Below are 13,831 nucleotides of genomic sequence, written 5' to 3'. Positions count from 1 at the left end.
CTAATTTGTAGTCTTTGGATAATATGTGGGAAAGAACACATGTACATTTAAATTTTAACTTAAATGTCTACTGAAATAAAATGCTATCTTATTAAAATTCCTATCCGAAATTTAAAAAAAAAAAAGTCATGGTGACAAATAATGTTGACAATCATGTAATGTAATCCTATCTTAAAACTCAAATGATGCTAAGAATGAATATTTCAAAACTAAATGGTTCACTTTGTTAAAAATATTCTTACTGAGTATTTAAAAAAAAATCACCCAATGGTATCATGTTTTTAAACTCATTCTACTCATCATGCATGTATTTTATCCCACCAGTTCTCTCTAATGACTTAGCATTCTTTCTTGTCTGCTCTCCTCTCTCATTTCCTTTCGCCAGCACCAAAAACACAAAGACTCCAAAGTCCTGAGAGCAGACTGGAGTATCCCTTTGTCTTCTAGAAGCTGTGCATTTTGACCCTACTGGTCCATTCCACCTGCCCAATAGGAAAGATTGCCCAATAGGACAGTGCAGTCAGGAAGGGAGGCAAGGACAGAATCTTGAGGGATAGCAGAGAGAAATAATCCCCTTAAGAAAACTGGCAAGAATTCCTATCTCACATTGAGGTCTTTCATCCATTTTGAGTTTAATATTTTGTTCTAATAACACAACTCTGGGTGGGCTCCCAGATGGCTCCTCAGTGAGGACACATCACCAGGAAGACCACACCATGATTAGAATTTAGAATCTTTGGCACCCCCACCCCAACCCCTACATTCCCCCAGAGAGGGGAGGGGGCTGAAAGCAGAGCACATCTATGTAAGGAAGCCTCCATAAAAATCCTCATAGCAGGGGTTTCAGGGAACTTCCAGGTAAGTAAACATATCCAGGTACCAGGAGGGAGATAAAACCCAGCTCCACAGGAATAGACATTCCTGTGCTTGGGACCCTCCCAGACTGTGCCCTTTGTGTCTCTGCATCTGACTGTTCATCTGTATCCTTTATCATACCTTTCATAAATTGTAAATGAAAACAAATGTTTCCCAGAGTTCTGTGAGCCACTCAGTTGAACCGGAGGAGGAGTTGAAGGAACCTCTGATTTGTAGTCAAGTTGTAGAGAAGTTGTGGGTAACATGGGACCCTCCTACTTGTGACTGGCACCTAAATGTGATGGAACAGACTGATGGGACTGAGCCCTTAACCTGTGGGATCAAGGCAGACAATGTCAAAGCTGAGTGAAACTACAGGACACCCAGCTGGTGTTGCAGAGTTGCCTGGTGAGGGAAAAATCCACAGCCTCAGCCACAGTGTTAGAAGTGAAGTGCTCTGTGTGAATATGGTAATATGAAAGCAGATGGGAGAACTGAAATGTTTCCTTGACATACACTCTCACACAAAATATTATGTATGCCAGGTCTTTGCTGATGTGATATAGCACATATTCAAGTTCTAGTGAAATATCATAAAGAGTCAACTCAAAAAACAAACAAACATACAAAATATGGATGAGCTGGGAGAAAATAAGCAATGTTTCCTCTTTCCCATCAAGAGGAATACCATTCCTGAATTATCCAAGATTTTGCTTTTACCTGAATACCATACAGTTCAATAGTACTTGAAGGAAAAAGCATGTTTGGTCCTCAGTGATCCTTTCCCCTGATATGGCCGGCAAGAGTGGAGTGATTCTTGTGGATATATCTTTGCTCCAGAGTGGGGAAAAAAAGGAGTTCTTTCACCAACGTTCAAAGGGTTTTTAAAAAATGGCCTTCATTAAAATACATCTGCCCCTCCTTTGGAACCTGCTCACACTACACTCCAGGCCAGCGAGCATCAAAGGGTTGGAAATATGGTACAAAGTCCCATGAAGCCACCTCTCCCTCTAAACTATTCTTCTCTCTGCCAAATTCTGCTTTGGTCAGCCTAAGGATCAAATACATGTCTTTGGGCAATAAAGTGATGTGCATTAATCAATCAATGGCCCTAACTGGCAAGTTCCTTAAAAACTCATGGGACACAGATGGTTGCCATGACTTTCCCAGGAAGCAGCTACTGTCTTTCCATGAATGCAGCATGAAAATACACAGCTGGGTGAGCAGATGAATGTCCACTCGTGAAACAATCATGCTGAGGACAATAAACAGTAGTTTTGGATGGCAGATTTAAATTTCATTCACAGCCAAGAAAACACTCCAGATACATGATGTTTCCAACATCTGAGTCCTCCCTTCCATTCCTGTTTCCACTACTTCACTAAATGTCGCCTGTCCTCATTGCATATAAAAAAGGCTCTGATTCTTTCTAATGTCTGTAAGACATTACTGTGAACAAGAGCAGGGGATAATTCCTCCTCCAAACCCATTTATGAAATAAAGGGTTCTATTCAGGATCATGACAAGCTGAGGAATCCCTCAAGAGAATTTCCAGAGTCATTTCAACCTGTAAAGCTGGCCAAAATGTTCCTCACCATCTGCCACACCAGGGCTAGGACTGATGAGTGTCTCCACCATGCAGGTCCCTCTGGATGACATGATCGCTGGGAAACCAGGCATGAGGCAAGCAAAAATCAGCACCTGCTCTTCTGCAAAGTTTGTCTGAAGTGCTTGAAGCCACCGAAGAAACAGATTGACTCCTTCAGATCTTACCTAAAAACAAAATTAAAAGTGACAAAATTAAACACATGTTTATGCAGAGATGCACTGCAATGCAGATTCAGTTCTGAGAAAGAAAAACTAGAAGTTAAAGGTACTGTTAAACTCCTGCACCAAGTTCTTAGTGTCAGGGAAGCAGGCGTGCTGCAAGAAGCCCAAGGGTGAAGAGTTGGGGTCTGGAGCCACAGTGCCTGGTTCCAATGCAGGCTCTGCTTTTTGCTTTTTGCTAGCTTAGCTGTGGCCAGTGGAGAACCACCAAACTTCTCCTTTGCATCAGTCTCTACCTCTGAAAAATAAGGATGATAAAAGAATTTACCACAAAGTCCTGGCACAGGGATAAGTGACTTACAACAATGCCTGTATCATCAACTGTCAGTTAATCACAAAAATAATGCAAAGACAATCGTCCTCCAAATTTACAGTGTGTTTTGAATAGGGTTTTTTCTATAATATGCATATGTATCATGGAAAGTTCTTCAAAAATCTCAGAGATAAATAAGACCTTAAAGACCTGGCCCAGTTATTTGACCTTGAAGCCCATTCATCGGGCATTTCTACACCAGCCCTCCTTTTTGCCTGTGCAGGTATCTACCTCAAGGGCTGCTGCCAAAGCATCACTTCCACAAAGAACCATTCAGAAATTTCTAGAACTCATATCATTGCTGGACTTCTGGCATAAGTCCATTGTTCCTGGTGGATGCTACCAGTAGTAGGAAATGGAACATGCTCAATGAGGGCAGGGGGTTGTGTCTGACTTGCCCACTGCCATATCTCCAGCACCTAGAAAGGTGCCTGAAACACATATCTGGCATCCAGTAAATGTATGCAATAAATGAGTGAACTAGACAAGAATAGATATGCACTGGTAGACGTGGCCTGTGGAGTACAGCTTCAAAAGGAGAATATTGAGACTCCTACATGGTAGGTTGCATGGCACTGAGTTAAAGAAAATGGGTCCTACAATCAGACCAAAGGTTAAACCTCGAACGCCGTGCGATCTCGGACAAGTCACCTACAAGAACAAAGACCCCTGTCTTCTATTGATAACAGCTGGGAAGAGAGAATCCATTTCAGAAGGAAAGGGGACACAGGACGGCTGTGTACGACACTTACATTGTGGTCAAGATGGCAGTGTAAATTCACTTCATGGGGTCCCACACCATCAACCCCCACTACCATTTGAAATACTTGGCAATGATAGATGAAATATGTATATATATATATTTTTTTTCAGTGTAACAGTATTCGTTGTTTTTGCACCACACCCAGTGCTCCATGCAATCCGTGCCCTCTCTAATACCTACCACCTGGTTCCCCCAACCTCCCACCCCCAACCCTTCAAAACCCTCAGATTATTTTTCAGAGTCTATAGTCTATCATGGTTCACCTCCCCTTCCAGTTTCCCTCAACTCCCTTCTCTCCATCTCCCCTTGTCCGCCATGCTATTTGCTATGCTCCACAAATAAGTGAAACCATATGATAATTGGCTCTCTCTGCTTGACTTATTTCACTCAGCATCTCTTCCTGGAAGATATTATATATATATATATATATATATATATATATATATATATATATATTTTTTTTTTTAAGATTTATTTACTTACTTATTTATTTGACAGAGAGAGATCACAAGGAGGCAGAGAGAGAGAGAGAGGAGGAAGAGGGCTCCCTGCCAATGCAGGACTCAATCCCAGGACCCTGAGATCATAACCTGAGCTGAAGAGACAGGCTTAACACACCCACTTAGCCACCCAGGTGCCCCTAGATTAAACACATATATTTTTTAAAGATTTTATTTATTTATTTGGCAGAGAGGCAGGCAGAGAGAGAGGAAGGGAAGCAGGCTCCCTGCTGAGCAGAGAGCCTGATGTGGGGCTCAATCCCAGGACCCTGGGATCATGACCCAAGCCAAAGGCAGATGCTTTAACCCACTGAGCCACCAGGCACCCCTAGATTAAATATATTTTTAAGAGAAGAGAAAAGTTAGCAAGTGAACCTCGGTAAAAAACAAAACAAAACAAACAAAACCCAAAACTGACAAACATCTCCATGAAGCAGCAACCGCAGAAATTCTCAGTGATGCACGGATGTGTAGCGACAGGAAAAGATGTCTGGAGGCGGACTTCAAGGAGGACAAGTTGATCCCACTGGAGATAAATGCAGACAGAAAGGCCTGCTCGCTTGCTGCCTGAAGCCACAACTTCAACTGGGCTGGCGGACTTGATTGCACACCACTTGCTTCACCAGAACACTGTGAGGTTTCCAGTAGCTCATTACATCTAAACACTACTGCCTCCTTTAACAAGGTTTCCCTTCCGGATTGCCCCTGACTTACAGGGATAGGCAGTAGGTGTTCCTACACATGCTCCTTCCAAACTCTCTCCTCTCTCTGTTTTCTTCTGATCCACTTTTTTTTTTTTTTAAGATTTTTATTTATTTATTTGACAGAGAGAGATCACAAGCAGGCAGAGAGGCAGGCAGAGAGAGAGGAGGAAGCAGGCTCCCCACTGAGCAGAGAGCCCGATGTGGGCCTCGATCCCAGGACCCTGAGATCATGACCTGAGCCGAAGGCAGCGGCTTAACCCACTGAGCCACCCAGGCGCCCTGATCCACTTTTTATTTATGGGCTAGCTTTACAGAATATCCCTTCTGTGATTAAACAGGTCTTAATAATTCTACCTTTTGTAAAGGAAGCCTTCCTCAATTATTTATATGTTGATAAATATTTACCTCTGAATCTCCATAAATCATCACTTTATATGGCACCAACATGTAGAAAATAAGAATGAAGTTACCCAATTTTCAGAATGAACCATACAAATTACAACCTACCATCTAAAGCCAGAGACAGAAAAAGAACATCTGCATAAACAAAAGTAATGCAGGTTCCTTATTCATTCATATTTATTGTGCAAAGTGGAAGTTTTAGGAGGATTAGAATAATGCATACTTGTTCTATTATATAGGCAACTAATCCTCTGTAGATGGTAATGTATCCATAACTCCATCTCCAATCTAGAATTTCTAAACACAAGAAGGAGAGGGTATTAAAATCTCCTCTGTGGGAGATAGAGCATTACAGTGTCTGGCTCTGGCCTTCCTGCTGCAGGATGAGACTTGCAATTAGTGATGGCAAATGGAATTCACAAAAAAACATTTCTGGGCTTTAGAGGACATCGGAAAACTACCAAAGGACTTAGAAAACGGTAGGAAAAAAAAAGCAGGAAGAAGAGAGGTGGCAGAAACAAGTGAGCCATGGGGCGCCTGGGTGGCTCAGTGGGTTAAGCCGCTGCCTTCGGCTCAGGTCATGATCTCAGGGTCCTGGGATCAAGTCCCGCATCGGGCTCTCTGCTTGGCAGGGAGCCTGCTTCCCTCTCTCTCTCTCTGCCTGCCTTTCTGTCTACTTGTGATTTCTCTCTGTCAAATAAATAAATAAAAAATCTTAAAAAAAAAAAAAAAAAAAAAAAAACAAGTGAGCCAAAACCTGATCTGTAAGCAACAAGCTCAAGAGAAACAAATCCCCCTGGGGATAAAAATATATGTTTATAAAAATAAAAAAATTAAAACCTAAAAAAAAAAAAAAAAAAAAAAGAGAAACAAATCAGGGTGCCAGAGAACAAATGCCATTTTCACTGCAGGATCTCTACAGGCCTGTGCCCTCCAGACCCTGTTCCCACCACATGGTAAGTTGGGGGAACTGAACCTGAGCTTTCCTTAATAAACCAGGACCCTCAAATGGAATCAAAGTGTGAACATGGAACTGAAAGAAGTTAAACAGGGACCAAAAAATCACTGAGACGTAAAACACAACAGAAAACACACCAGAATGGTGGGGCAGTAGATGAGCCCCAAATGAAGGACTTCACACACTGCACACAAGAAGTGAAGACATTCCCCAGAATGCAACACAAGGAGGCAGGAGAAGAGGATGAACGCCAGCTTGAGAGACATGGACAACAGATGGGAGGTTTAAATAAGAATCCCGGGAAGTACAGCAGAAGGACAGAGTCAACATTTCAGAAGACAACAGCAGAGCATATTACAGAAATGATAAATCCAGAAATACAGGAAATGCACAGATATCAAACAAGACAAGAAATCTTCAATTAGACATTTTGTGGTAAAGCTATAGAACACCAAAAACTAAGAAAAAGGTTTTAAGGAAAGCCAGAGAGAAAAGGCATTTAAAGGAATGAACAGGGTTTAAAGCTGCTACAGTGGTAAGGAGATGTTAATAAAATGGTACCTGTAAAGCATGACAGGAGTATTTTTACTGCCACTACTGCTAATACTGTGTCTAATGCACATAACAGCTGAAGACTGTGAAGGTTAAGCTGGAGCAGAAAAAATTAAACAAATTATGACCCTCAAAAGAAGGATCATGCCAATGAATTTCACAACTCTGGTGATCACTTTCAAAGCATCTCCTCTTTTTTATCATAGCATTTGTATGAGATATTACAGCACACATGACAGAATATTTTAAAACAATAGTCCATTTTGCTCAAACTCCATGTTGAAAGCAAATGACTGTGTCAAACATTTTGAAGAAGGTAAAAGTGGTGGAACCATGTTTTGTCAAGAAAGCCCAGGGAGAAAAGCAGGTAGTAAAACCAAGTAGCAGTACGGAGGAAGGGCAGCCTCAGGAAGAAAATGAACACCGTTTTCTTCTGCTTTGTTCTCTTTTTTGTCTTTTTGTTTTTGGTATCTTTTTTTTTTTTTTGTCTTTCCCAGAAATCACTTCATATATATACATTTATCTGTTCAACTTCAGTGAAAGTTGGGAGGAAAAGGTGCCAGAACTTTTGAATGGTTGTCTTCAGCTGAGTGCTTATTTTCTTCCTTCAGTTTCTCTGGGGTTTCCCACTATTCTTCAATAAACATGTGTTGCTTTCTGGCAGGATAAAGCCAAATGAATTTTTAAAAGATGTAATGGCAGGTCATCCATCCATCCAGATCAGGAGAGAGCCCATACCAGGGCAGGCAGAGAGGGTAGTAGACTCCCCTCTGTGAGTTCCTGCCCTCTTGGTCTTTCCTCGGCCCTTGCTCTCTGCTCTGTCTCTCCAGTCACACCCCAAACCCAGAGCAACAAAAGGACTGTTCAAAACTTAAACCCTGTGAGAAGGGCCACGCAGAGGCAAGGAGATCCCTGGAAGACTCTGAGCCATGTGGTCTGTATCTGAGACTGCACATCTCCTCGAGCCACGTTCCATTCCCTCCATGCCTAATGTTGGCCTCGCATTCTACAGAAGCAGTCAGGGCATCCATACACTCTTCTCTGTGTGCTTTTCTGTATACCTGATCCCATCTCAACCCACAACACCCAGCACCATGCACCATCTGTCATCTCCCTTCAGTCAACCTGCAAATAGGTAAACACAGCCTGGAAAACCCACCCTCGTCCAAGCTATGTCTGGAGTTATGATCGTCTGTCTTTACCATCAAACTTTCTAAAAGGCTATTCTTGTGTGTGGCCTCCATGGTCTCACGCCCAGTCACTCTATCTCTCTGTCTGGCTTAGGACTCCACTACTCACCTCCCATTTTCTTTCAGTACTCAGTGACAACCTCCTCGATCTACCCCCACCCCCCCCCCCCCCCTAATCAAGCTGCTTTGCAACTTTACACATCATCGAACATTGCTGACATTTCATTCCTTAAAATCTCTCTTCTCTAGACATCTGTGCAAAAATGCCTTCCTGGCATCAAAGCCACGTCGTCCCTCCCCTTCCATCCACTACTCCTTTATTCTTCCTCTTTATCTGCCCAAGAAAAGAAGGAATTACCCTAAATCCTTAACTGTCACTCTCTCTACAAGGAATATATCCCTTGGCAACAGCATGACTGCATCTCTCTTCCCCCAAGCACCCCCTCCCTACATTTTGACTGTCCAACCAGAACCTACACCTGCGGGTCCCACAGACACCTCAACTCAGATTGCCTAAAGCTGCACTCCTCCTCTTACCTCCTGGACCTGGCTCCCTTCCTGAGTTGCCACGACTGTTGTGGCAGTTGACACATCAGACTCAACATTCTGAAAGCACAGAGGCACCCCTAAGCCTACTGCAGCATTTTTTTTTCCATAGCCGAGATATGGAAGCAGCCCAAGTGTCCAACAACAGAAGACAAAGTGGTACATACACACAATGGTATATTACTCAGCCATCAAAAAGGACGAGATCCTGATATTTACAACAGTATGGATGTATGTAGAGGGTATTGTGCTAAGCAAAACAAGTCAGAGAGAGAAAATCAAATACTGTATCTCCAGGAATGAATCCTTGAAAAATGCCCTACATATTCAAGTTTTAATGTAGGACCATAATCAACAGTTTTAGCATATATGACCACGATATAAAATAAAATCTTTAAAGAAAAAAGGAAATAATAGGACAACAGTAGCTAGGGTAAAAAGACTTAACAATTGTCTTGCTCATCATCACCAGCACCACACCAGTTACACGTCTGACTCCCAGGCCAGAATAGCAGGTGTGAGGACAGGTCCAGGCAGAGAAAGTGTTACTTGTCACATTTTTTGAAAAATGATAAACAGAAGGGATGCCTGGGTGACTAGGCTGGTTGAGCGGCCAAGTCTTGATCTCAGCTCGGGTCTTGATCTCACGGTGGTGAGTTTGAATTCCACACTGGGCTCTGCACTGAGTGTGGAGCCTGCTTAAAACTAAACTAAACTAAAGTAAAATAAAATAAAATAAAATAAAATAACACCTCTGTCAAAAGTATGTGAATTCACAACTTACATGTAAGTCAAATTCTACTTGTTCTAAGACAGCATGAAACCCAAGATGTCATTATCAAGACAGGAAGCAAGATAAATTGTGTATTCCATGTGCTGTGAGATGACCCCAACTGCATCCAAGTCAGCCATGGCCCTCCACACATCTGCAAGAGAGGGTATATTATCCCCATTAGCACAGAGGAAACCAAGGCTCAGAGAGGTTAAAAAAAAGAGTCCAAGATCATAGCATCATTTAGCAGCACAGCCAGAATGTATAGGAATTACCTCAAAACAGGGAACACTAGTGGAAGAATACCTTAGTGTGGAGCTATGAAAACCCAGGTAGAATGCTGCCTCAGAAAGGCAGATAATCAATAAAGGAAAAATAAAGAGGCACCTGGGTGGCTCAGTCGGTTAAGCATCTGCATTGGGCTCAGGTCATAATCCTGGGATCTTGGGTCCTGGGATCTTGCCCTATGTCAGGCTTCCTGCTCAGCAGGGAGTCTGCTTCTCCCTCTGCCTCTGCTCCCCATTCATTCTCATAAACAAATCAATAAAATCTTACCCCCCAAAAAAGGAAAAATAAAGATTATAAGCTTACAATAAAGATATGAATGATGAGTCAAAGTTTTCAGTGACACACACACACACCTGCCTACAGTTCTCTGGCTAAAACATGGGTGGAATTGATGGGATTAGAAGAACAGGAGGCACATAGGCCCGGACAGCACAGCCCCAGCAGATGGAGAAACCTGGTGTAGGTTTAGCTACCTTTCATTGTCCTTTAAAATGTCAAAACTAAAGAAATCTGGTAGGGTTATTGAAGTCTGATCCAGGGGGATGCCTGGTTGGCTCAGTCTGTTAGGCAGCAGCATAACATGACTCAGGTCATGATCACAGGGTCCTGGGATCAAGTCCGGCATCAGACTCCTTACCCAACCAGGAGCCTGCCTCTCCCTCTGCCTTGTGCTCTCTCACTGACAAATAAATAATCTTTAAAAAGAAAGAAGAAAGAAAAAAAGAAAAGAAAAATAAAATCTGATCCACAGTATAGAACAACACAAAGGATGGTACTTTCTTGGGCTGATTTCTGTTTGTTTGATTTTAAGTAGGCTCCACAGCCAGCATGGACACTAGTGCAGGGTTTGATCTCAGGACCCTAAGACCATGAACTGAGCCAAAGGCAGACAATCAATTAAGCCACCCAGGCACCCCACTTTCTTGGGTTCTAGTGGGACTTTTCCTAGGTTCTAATCCTAGCTGTACTGGCTGCCAGGGGGAATGAAGTCCAGCACCACAAGTAAAGCATCCTAAGGCAGCAGTCCTCTGCAGGAGATTTGCTGGTGGCTGCCATCATCAAAGAGTCAGTGGGTGAAGGTGTTGAAGCACAGTGGGAACAATGATAGCCACTGCCTTTTGGGTGTCACTGAATCATCCTATTCATCTTCAGGAAGCCTGGCCCTTCTCCAGTCAACGCAGCAAAAGCAAACTTGTTAGAAGAACAGTGGAGGGGGTCATCTCCCTCCCTCCCAGAAACTGAAGCAACCAGCCAAACAGTGTAGCACTGGAGTAAAAATAAAAATATGAAGGAATGTGGGGGCACCTGGGTAGCTCAGTCTGTTAAACATCTGCCTTTGGGTCAGGTCCTGATCTCAGAGACCTGGGATCTGAGACCCACATCAGGCTCCCTGCTCAGTGAGGAATCTCCCTTTCCTTCTCCCTCTGCCCCTGTTCCTAGCTCATTCTCTCTCTCTCTCTCTCTCTCTCTCAAATAAATAAAATCTTTAAAATAAGAAATTTAAAAATGAAGGAATGAATCAAAATGGAGAATTCAGAAACAGAACTACAGATATAAAAACTACATATAAAAACCTGAAATATGACCTGGTGAGAGATGAAGGATTATTAAATCATAATACTGTATGAACTGATTGCCATTTTTTTCTTAGAACATAGAGCACACTGTACTACACCAAAACAAAAACACAAAATTAGGATTAAATACAAAAACAAAATTATCAGTGTTATTCCATCAAGTGTTTCTCTAACCTACTGATCAAAACCTCAGTTTATCCTCCAAAAGAATCTGGGCACCACCTCAGCACACACGAACACATTTTCAGGCCACAGTTCACACTGCTCCAGTTCCCACTCTAAGTCCTGAGCCATGGGCTCCTCCAGGCAAAGCCACCACCAACTATGTCAGGGCCCCTGCCCTAGAAATCCCCAAACCCAACCACTTCACAACAGAGAGACTCAGGGAGATTCAAATGGGCAGAAACGTGGGACTTTGACTTTTTTTTTTTTTTTATTAAAAGGAAAATACAGCAAGAAACATTTCTAGCACAAAGTGAAGAGCTAATCTCTCACAATGTCAAGAGTATTAGAATTATCAATACCATCAATAGTTTGATAGGTCAAACGGGCCAAAAGCTGGAAACACCAGAGGAAATGCTCACAACAAACAGAACTGAAACCCAGGGCCTGGACCGGGTTTCTTTACAATCCGAGAAACTTTACTTCTAAGTATTCAGCCAAGGGAAATAACAATAGGCCTATATTAAAATGCACGTGAAGTTCACTGCAGCTATGCTCGTAATAATCAAAAACTGGAAAGGGAATGGGTAAACAGAACTGTAGTACTAAACATACAATAAAATATAACTTAATCAAAAAATGAAGGTGTTATTGACAGATACTAAAACACGGATGCATCTCAAAATCAGGCTGAATGAAAGACAGACAAGGAAGAGGACATATTGTGCATCTCCATTTATGTGAAATGGTATTTTAAAAAAATCAGTCTAACCTAGCTACAGAAGGCAAATCACTGGTTGTCAGAGGTCAGGAGGGAAGGAGGGGGAAGTCCCAGGAATGAGAAACCTTTCTGGGTAGTGGGTGTGTCCTCTTAACTGTAGGAGTCATACATATGAGTATACTCTTATTTTTAAAACTCAAGTTGGTGACTTAAATAAGGTCTATTTAGCCATATTTCAATTACTGCCCAGAGTTGATTTTTAAAAATTTGGAAGCACTATTATTTTAATAACAAAGATCTTAAAATTCTGAAAATCATTAACAGGAAAATAGACAATATCATTATGGTCATATATTAAGCTTTATTAAAGTGAATCAACTAAAGCTAAATAGATCAGTATGTATAAATATCAAAACCATGCATTTCAAGACAAAAATAATTTGCAAAACATGAGTTCCCACTAATATACTAGCAAAACAATGTTACACACACACACACACACACACACAAACACACACAGAGAAATATATGTGAAATATTACTGTAAAAACTAGTAAGACCTGAGATCAATACTAACCAAATTCAGAAAAGTGCGGAAGGTGGTAGGAGTCATAGGGTATGGAATGGATTTGAGGATGGTATGCAGATACTTCAACTATTCTTGTACTACATTACTTCCAACCTGCAGCAGACACACCTAATGGTTAAGATATGCCTCATAATTAGATAGATATATGAAATATTACACTAAAACACCACCAAGTTTCTCTCCCTGGAAAGGCGGGCTATCCCTGGGTCAACAGGCCTGAATTCAACAAAGCTAAGCCATGAGGAGCTTCCTGTAAATTTCAGGTGGGACACAAAAGTCCCGGCACTCTAGGCAGTCCTCTACTTTCATTAACACACTCAATGTTACTTCTGGTTCCTGAACCCAAGAAGAAGAAGCAGACACATCCTCAACTGTCCCTGGCTGCTGCAGTGTACATTCTGATTTGGCTCTAGTCCACGAGGAGAACCCCCAGAGTAGATTACAGGATGAACCAGACCATCAAGCATTATTTGCAGAAGTATCAGCATAGGTTGGGGACAGACTAATCAAAAAACCCTCTGACAGGGGGATGGAGTGACATATGTCTCTCCAAAAAGTGAAATCGGGGTCTGAGAAGAATATTCAGTTTATCTGTTCTTTTTCAAAAAGCTTCACATTCCACAGTTAATGTTTTTATAAATGTCTATTTTCAGTTTTATTTCTATTAAAAATTTTGAGATCAGAGATAATATAGCTAAAGGAAAATTTCTGTCCGTATTTCCTAAAGACATACTTCCTTCAATACAATCTTCAGATATAAGAAAGTCCAAATTTTGTTTAAGCGTGCACGCTCAAAATATCTTTACGATGTCTTCTGATATCAACTGTCTTGCTCAACAAAATGGCATTTCTCGATAAAGGCTGAACAACATTTGTGCATTCTTTGGGTATCTTCCCTATTATTTCCCTGACATACATTGAGTACAACTTGTGAATAAAGCTCTCAAAAGTATACAAAATGTTGACACATTTCTCCCAAGTGTGCTATGATTGTTATTTAAGGCCAAATTCTGGAAGAATATTTTCACACATCTGTTTGATTGACAGGATTATCTCCTACGTAAGTTCCTTATTTAATATGTTCTATTTCATAATAATCCCCCATATTTCCT

Source organism: Mustela putorius, unplaced genomic scaffold (genome assembly GCF_011764305.1).
Source record: "Mustela putorius furo isolate JIRA1106 unplaced genomic scaffold, ASM1176430v1.1 tig00001553_pilon_pilon_pilon, whole genome shotgun sequence".
Classification (NCBI taxonomy): Eukaryota; Metazoa; Chordata; class Mammalia; order Carnivora; family Mustelidae; genus Mustela; species Mustela putorius.
This window is presented reverse-complemented; position numbering follows the sequence as displayed.